The 8210-nt window shown below is 62.1% G+C and overlaps 1 non-coding gene across 1 annotated transcript; it reads right to left on the bottom strand.

Annotated features, from left to right (window-relative positions):
• Window positions 1-856: 856 nt before the first annotated feature.
• Trnay-gua (transfer RNA tyrosine (anticodon GUA)) lies at window positions 857-958 on the bottom strand. Its single transcript has 2 exons — window positions 922-958; window positions 857-892 (listed from the first exon to the last, which is right to left on the bottom strand). It is a non-coding gene; the product is annotated as a tRNA-Tyr (tRNA).
• Between the last annotated feature and the right edge of the window lie 7252 nt (window positions 959-8210).

The raw sequence follows: 8210 nt of genomic DNA, 5'->3' as shown, positions 1-8210 counted from the left end.
GCGGCTGCCCCGCGACGGAGGGGGGCCGACCGTAAATTCGGGGAGCGCGGCCGCGGCAAGCCCGTGGTGGCCCGAGGGCCAGACGGCGGGCGGCCCGTGGTATGGCGCCCGTTGCGTGGCCCGGGGACCAGGTGGCGCACGGCGCGCCAGGCGCCCCGTGGTGGCTAGGGGTGACTCGTGGTGGCCCGTGTAGTCCCATGGTCCCGTGGTAGCCTTTGGTCGCCCATGGTGGCCCGGAGGCCAGGCAGGCGGCGGCGGCCAGCGAACAGTGTGGCCCGTGGCCCGTGGTGGCCCGTATGGTTGCTCCCTGCACGGAGCTCCGTGGCCCACTGGTAGCCATTGCTTGCCCGTGGTGGCCCGGGGTGGCTATCCCGTAGTGGCGCACTGGGTGCCCGTCCTTTACGCGCCACCCCTCCCGACGACGACGGCTGCAGCCCGGCCGGCAGACGGCAGCAGTAGCATGCAAACTGATTTCATATTCAAACGGCTCATCGCCCAGTCATGTAGCTCCAAAATTACATTGCGATGCTGATGAGGTGGCCAAACCCATCCCCCCCGAGGCGATGCGCGCGGCGGCCGGGCGGCGGCCCAAACGCACAAAACGACAAAATATATCGAGCAGGTGGTGGAGCACACCAAGGGTGTACGCTCCTCGTCTTCAACAGCGTTAATTGGACCACATGTTACCCGGCGTCTCGGCCGTCACGGGCTTGGGACGCGCTCTCTAACGTGCAAAGTGCAGGTGATTCGGATTTGAGGAGAATAAAACGAGCCGGGATGCCAGAATCAAAGCAACTACCGCAGTTGCACCACAGTGTATCGGCAAATATTGATCGAACACCGCCAAAAAAGGTACTCCTTCGAGCCGGATTTGAACCAGCGACCTATGGATGCCCGCACGGCGAGTGACTCGCCAACCACCTACAGTCCACCGCTCTACCAACTGAGCTATCGAAGGCGCGGTGGGGAAGTCCGCGCGCGGAGCGGTGCGGTGCGGTCGGGCGCCCGGCGCTGCTCGTGGCTCAGCTCAGCGCGGTTCGGCTCGGTTCGGCTCGGCCCGCCGACGCTCCGAGCCCGACCCGACTCGGCCCGGCTAGCCGGCCGCGCTCTCGACTCGACGGCCGCCCCGCCGCGCAGCCCATCGCGACGCGCCCCGATGTAGTTAGGCCCTGATGAGGACAGTGTGACAGACAGCGTGGCCCGACAGTCTGACCCCGGCCAGGCCAGACCGCCGCACAGCTGCGCAGCTGGGCCAGCTGTGGGGCTGCAGCTGCTCGGTCCAGCCGGCCTGGGCCTGGGCCCCCGGCAGGGGCAGGCAGGCCGGCCGGCTGCTCGTTCGGTTCATGATGTTGCTTAGTTCACAGCTGCGTTCACAGCTGCAGCGGCAGCTGCTGAGCGGACGGCCAGGCCAGCCAGAGGCCCTGCAGGATCTATTAGCTAACAACTCAAAGCGATGCTCGTGCGCTAGCAGTATTAATTTGGCCAACACGACGGCCGTAGTTACGCCCTTGGTGACGGCACCCAGCGAGTGCGAAGCGAAGGGCCGACGCCCTGGAGAGGGGGGGGGGTCGGTGCCAGCGCTCCACCACAGCCTCGCTATCGTCCGGGACAGCGTGTGCGTGGGCCGAGCGGCCTGGTCTCGGGTATCGAATCTGTTTCCTGCGGGGCGTGCGTGCGCTATGCTGTTTGCAGCGGGACCAGCCCTTATCAGGTGCTGAATGTGAAGTGGGATGGGGGCCCGGCCCCGGAGCCTGTGGAATGTGTGGTGCTGCACAAGATCACACACCTGCGCAAACAGCAGGACGCGCATAGCTATTTGCAGGACAGCCTTGTTCCAATAAGGTGTGAAGGACCAAGAAATCACATCCGGTCTCGCCTGCCCTACCTTTGCTTGCCCCCCGACCTGCCAAAAACTTGAAAACTCGCCCGTCGTATGCGAGGCAGAACAGAACAGGTCGAAGCGGGCGATTGGAGCGGGCGACCTGTAACCAGTGTCCTCCAGAGTTCCCGGGATTATGAAATTATTCAGCCCGATTCAGCCTGGTCGCAAAACAAACCGAATATAACGCGCGGCGGGAGGAGCAGGAGCGCCATTCCCGGCGAGACACACATAAATCTGTGGCGCTCCGTATAATCCAATTTCCGGATGTGCAGGTGTGCCCGGGCTTGCCCGGGTGTGCCGCGTACATCGTATCCAAACGCAATAAAAAGGTGCGCGCGAGGTGCACGAGATGCGCGGCGCGGCGGGGTAACGACCCTCCCCAGCCCACGGCCAGCAAACTCGTTTGTAATTCTAAATTAAAACTCTGCCGCGCTGCCTCTATTTGTAGTTTTAAGGACAGGTGTTCGCCGATAGCTTTGCGTACATTCCGGCGTCCGTTCATTTTTGTTCTGTTTTGCCGGAGCCTCGCCATGCAGGCAGGCACAGCCGGCAGGCCCCGCGCGCCCGAGGCCCGGCCCGCTCGCCTGAAGGTCGACCGGTATCGACTCAATCGTAGCCGAGCCTGAGCCCGGCTGCCGTGTTCAACCTCGGCTCTGCCTCGGCTCAGGAGGCACATCCTGGCTCAAGGGCCCCGGGGGCTTGGTGGCTGAGGATGCTGGCACACCGGTCAGTGGTCGGCTGTCGGCCCGCCCGACCGTGAGCGTCTTAGATATTTCGAAGTCAATCTAGTTGGAGGCCCATTCCCATTTCTATAATCGACGAAGGTCTAAAAATGTTTGGTGAATTCGATAGTTTTCTATTTAAACGTGTCCGCCTTGTCTTACTCACTCTTTTCCTGTTTTTCTCATTGGGCTGTGCGCCTCAACAAAAAAATACGAACAAGTGACACGCATTAAATTGATTTTCCGTCGAAAGAAGCGCCATTTCGACAGGTTGTCCCCCAGAACACCACAAAGAAAACGACGCGCTGTAATCACGTTTTTTGCTCCGTCCGAGAAAGGGCTGCGAATAAAAACTTATTTCGTTCGTGCGAAAAAAGGGCTATTCGGACTCTGGGGGACTCGAGTTTTTCGCCGGTACGACAGTCGGCCGCATACGAATCGCTTGATTAGGCAAGTTCTTCACAAGTCGAGATTTCTTTCACAGTAACCTGCCCACAAGCTTTTTTTCCCGTCCCCTTCCCTTTTTTAATCCGAAAAAACTCGAATAACAAAGAATCAATCAAAATGACAAACAATAAAACAAATATACCACTTTCTCAGGTTTCTGCCGAACGCGTCGTCAAGCGACTAATGCTGCTGCACAAACGAAAATAAAAAGTACCTTCTCTTCTGCATAACCGCATTGGCGGCTATAATCTACAAGTTCGTACTAATGTATTCGCGGGGATTCTCGAAACTGCAACATTAAAATGATAAGCCCCTCCCGCCGGCCGGCCGGCCAGCCGCTCCGTCCCGACTTACGCGAATAAGTAAATTGCATATCGACGGCATCAATTTTGCGCGGCGCGTCTTCCCTCCTTCCCCCTTCCTCCCTCACAGCGTGACATAAATCAGGGGGACGTAATCGCATGTTATCTGCGCCGTGCCCGTCCCGTCCCGCCCCGCCCGGGCCCGCCGAGCTGTCCGTGATTTCGGAGGGTTTCGCTAAGCCCCATGAGCCCATGGGCGGCCCGCTGGCGGCGCGGAGCTGGGCCCCCTCGCACACCTGTCGCTGTCGTGCCCCGAGCCGGTCCCAGCTACTGCGAATTCTTGCATAATTCCAGCCGCCTCATCTGCTGTCCTCTCCCTGGACCTGGAGGGCCTGCTGGAGCCTGCCGCCGCCGCTGGAGGGGAGAGGGAGTGTCGGGGGAGGGAGTGAGGGGGGAGAGAGAGAGGCTAGTGAAGTGGAAGGAATAATCGGTCGCTGAAGATCGATGTAATCAGGGCCGCATAGCATGCATCATCCAAGGCGAAAGGCCGTCCGTCCGTGCGCCCGCCTGATCGTCCATCTGTGTGTGTGTGTGTGTGCCCATGAGTCATGAGTCCATTGTCAGGCTCGCCATCGCCCGGCAAAAGAAGCAATATTATCCCTTGAAATAAAAGATGGCCGATAACGTGATCCACGTCGCAGATACCCTGGAAATGCGCGCGCGGCTCCATCCATATCCACTCCGGGCGGATCATTGCGCCTCCTCCGCCCGTCCGTGGCGTGACCGCCGCGACGATCAGAAGGAATAAAATAGAAATAAAACTTTCCTCGGATGGGTAAGGTGCAGGTGCGGGCGGGGGATGAACCTGTTGTGTGAGTGGGTGTTGGGTTCACACAGACACGACGGTCTCCTCCCTCATCCTCACCGGTGTACCGCTCCCATTGCTTGTTTTCAGGCCGAGACCGACCCGGCAGGGGTCCGGCCGGGCCCCGAGGCCACCGATGGGGCTACGGGGGCTGCGGGGGCTCCCAGGGCCTCCTTACCTCAGCGGCGCCAGAGCACGTCAACCTCGGCCCGTCCCTTTGGCTTTGATTAATGTTTTACGGGCGGGCGGAGAGGCAGAGCGGGGCGGAGCGGGGCAGATACCACCCACCTCACCTCAGTAAAAGGGTTGTGGCTGCTCAAGGCTCTGGACCGTCCCCGTAGGTATCACCCAGGTGAGTTACCTTCCAACGGATCGGGGCTCCGACGCGGTGGGGCGCCATAAAGGCGAGTAAACAGCGACAGCCCGAAAATGGCTCCATCTGACTGTAACGAAAGCAAGAGAATTAAACATGTTATTCGATTATTTTTGCTGAAGTGTTCTTTATTCCCTGAGTCAAAGTCATGTCAACCATTTTCTCTATTTCGGTCGTCGCAAGTTCACGCACACCGGGCGCCATGCGGGACAGAGCTCGATGGCGCCGTGCACCAGCTTGCGATTCGCTGGTTGGCGCCGGGCTCACCCCCATAAGGCCTGGGCGCAGCCGCCCCGCCCTCCGCGCGGCCCAGCCAGCCACGCGGCGAGGCCTGGTCACAGGTGCACGCCGGCACTCGGGTTCCCATGGGCCGGGGCTGGGCCGGGGCTGGGCCGGGGCTCTAGGGGTGGGACCAGCGGGGACCAGGGCGGGACGATAGACCACGCCTACAGCCCTGCCTTCTTCACCCAAATGCAGGCCGCCATACAGTTGTTGGACGCCACGCCGCGCCACGCCACTCGGCATAAAAGGTCGACATCCGGGACGAGCAGCGCGATGAACGGGCAGGTCAAGAAGAGAGGTTTGCACGACACATGGGACGCACGCCGAGCCTCCTCCCGAGAAGCAGCGCCCGGGGTCATCCACAGTCTTCCTGGCCTCGGCCCCGGCCGCCCTTCCGAGGAACCCCCCTCTCTCTTTGAGTAAGCCTGCGGCCAAGCTCCGGCCACGGACTTTCCCTGCTTCATAGATTTTCGCCGAGAAGAGCGACATCTGTTCGCGCCAAAAGACGCGCAGCAGCAGCAACGGCAGGTTATACGCGGGAAAATCAGTGCGGAGCTGCTCCGCTGAGGGGTGAGCGAGCGAGCGACCGTTTTGATTCCTGGACGTCAAAGTAAAGAGAAAGGGGAGGCAGACTGTGTCGGCCAGAGACTATACCCTCCCCTCCCTCCCCTCCCCAACTGCAGCGCGCCACCCTTCTTCACCTCGCAGCTGTGCCATGCTCGCTACGCGGTGCGTGGAGCCCAGCTGGACCGCGTCACACCACACACACACGTGCAGCCGCGGGGTGGCGCGGCGCGGACCTACCCCCCGCGCAACCCGTGTGAATGTTAGACAATCGAGGGGGTCCTCGCAGATGTCGGCTCGCCGGCTCACGGCGCAGCTGAAGGGTGGTTATGATAAGCGCGGCGGCGGGGTGGGCCAGCTGGAGCAGAGCTGGAACCTCCTCTGGAGCCGGAGGGAAGCGGGGTGCGCCGGCGGCGCGGGCCTCTGCCGCAACTGCCCTGCATGCGACACTTCCGCAGCTGCAGCCAGTACTGTTGGCCGCCCTGCTAACAGCCCTATGAGAGAGAGCCCCGCGGAACTGCCATGCAGGGAGAATCCGTAAATGTTGCAGGGCAGCAGCAGCTCTGTGGCAGCGAGCCAGCAGCAGCAGCAGCGGCAGTCCTCTCTCTCGCAGCGCAGCCCCACGGCTGTGGCAGCTGTGTGGCAGCCCCGTGGCCGGCCGGCCGTGTAAGATCAAGGATAGGCAGGGCGTTACTCCGCGCGGAGGCGTCGAGCCCGCCCGGCCCCGCCCCAGCAGGGCCCCACAGGGCCCCAGCAGGGCCCCAGCAGGGCCCCACCACCGCCGGGCCCGTCGTGTCGTCGTTGCCTATGCCGCCCCGCCAGGGCCACAGATAATCAAGTCTTTCGCGTTAAATTATTGCGTTTGAACAGCGATAAGCAAGGCAGATTGAGGGCAAGAACCCAAGACGATTCTTTTATGAGGCTCGTAGGCCTATAGGCTCGGCGCTCCTCGCAGCCGACCCCTACTACGTGAGAATGTCACTCGCGCGATAATGTTCAAGCAAAGACGGACTGGCGCTCCGAGAGCCTCCCGCTCTGCGCTGCGCCGTGCAGTCGCGCACACCCGCCGCCGTCGTCGTCTGCTTTTTCCCTCTGCTTCTCCGGCCGGATTGCTTTCATACTTCTCCCGCTTCGCGGCGCAAACTGGGGCAGCTTCCGCTTTGTGGTCAGGCTGTCATCCCATCCCGTAGCCCCGCGCCATGAATGGCATAGCTGCCATGGACTGGCTGCCGACCGGCCGGCCGGCTATTTAGCAGAAAACAAGAGAAAATCGCTCGCTCGGCCGCGGCCATAGCAGCAGCATCGCAGCATCCCAGGAGGGCAGCGGCGGAGCAGCAGCGAAAAACGCCGCGAGAAGATTTCCGAAAAATGTGGTCGCGCGACTTGCACGGCAGCTGCTGTTGCCGCTGCGCCGCTGGCCCCGCGGCTTGATTTTCCCGCTCGGGCAATAAGGCGTGTTGTTGTGAATGGGACAATGACGTCACTGTGGGAACGGAGCCTGGGAAAACGCGAGAGGGGGGGACAATAAACAGCGACAAGTTGACTCTCCCCTATTTAAACGCATTCAAGTACAGCATGAATTGGGACGGCAAGGCCGGGCGGGGCGGGGCGCGGCGCGGCGGGGTGCGCAGACGGTGGGGTGGGGAGACTTCCGACGGCGCGGCGGCGCGGGGTGGACCTCCGCGCAGCCGGCTATCCGCGAACGCGTGAGATTTTCGTTCGATCTCGCGGGTCCGGTCATTCCGGTGACCGCTGTGGTCGTCCTGCCCCTGCTGCCGTGTGTGTCCTCTCCTTCTCCGCGACACCGCTGCTGACGTCACGTCGCCGTCGTCCCGTCGCGCTTCAGTTCGACTGCTCGGATCAAATTTTTGTCCCGCGGTCCGGTCACACCTGAAGGGTGAGTGACCGCGCGACCGCAGTCGCCAGGGACCGTCCGCCCCGGCCCGCCCCGCCGCGCCGGCGACGCTGGGCCTCTGGACACCTGCAGGTGGCCCGCGTCCAGCCGCACTGCCCGGCCCTCCCTGCCCCCTGCAGGCGATAAGACACGGCGGGCGAAAACAACGCGCTGACCGGGCGAGCCGAGCTGTGCAGAGCTGTGCCGAGCTGTGCCAGTGTGGCTGATAACAGATGAAGTGCGGTCTAATTCGAGGCGCACCGGACGCTTCCTGCAGAGATAAGGCGAGGGCATACGTCGGGACAGCTGCCCCCGCGCGCCGGCCCCGCACAGGCCCCAGCGTCGCGAGCAGCTCTGCCACATCATCAATTGATTATTGGAACAGGAAAACAATCGGAAGAGTGCGCACACATCGTCCAAGGGCGGCGAATTGAAATGTCATTGGCTGTTATTAAGCAGCTGTAAGCAGCAAATCTCAAAGAAGTCATTAGACAAAAAACTGGAGAAATCAACACCTTTCGGAGGGTGCTTTTTAGCGGCGCGGACTGGACTGCCATTCATCGGGATCCTGGCCTGCCCCACAGAGGACGCCTTGGGCCGAGTGGCGTGGCGTGGCGTGGCGTGGCGTGGCGGCGCGGATTGGAGTGGACAGTCACACGGCATTCCACGGCGACGCCAGGCGCGCAGCGCTCCCGCAGCGCTCCCCGCGGCCGCCGGCTCAAGCGAGCCGTGGGGAGGGGGTTTTCAAAACATCGCGCAGCCGGGCAGAGGCCCCGTGGTTGGCTGCAGCTGCTGCAGCACCAGCGTGAGAACGCCAGGGGATTGGCTCCGAGCGACACTAGCGCTGCGCGCGGCCGCCGCCGTAGTCCGAGGGTATAA

Source organism: Frankliniella occidentalis, unplaced genomic scaffold (genome assembly GCF_000697945.3).
Source record: "Frankliniella occidentalis isolate FOCC.00 unplaced genomic scaffold, Focc_3.1 Scaffold100, whole genome shotgun sequence".
NCBI lineage: Eukaryota > Metazoa > Arthropoda > Insecta > Thysanoptera > Thripidae > Frankliniella > Frankliniella occidentalis.
This window is presented reverse-complemented; position numbering and strand designations above follow the sequence as displayed.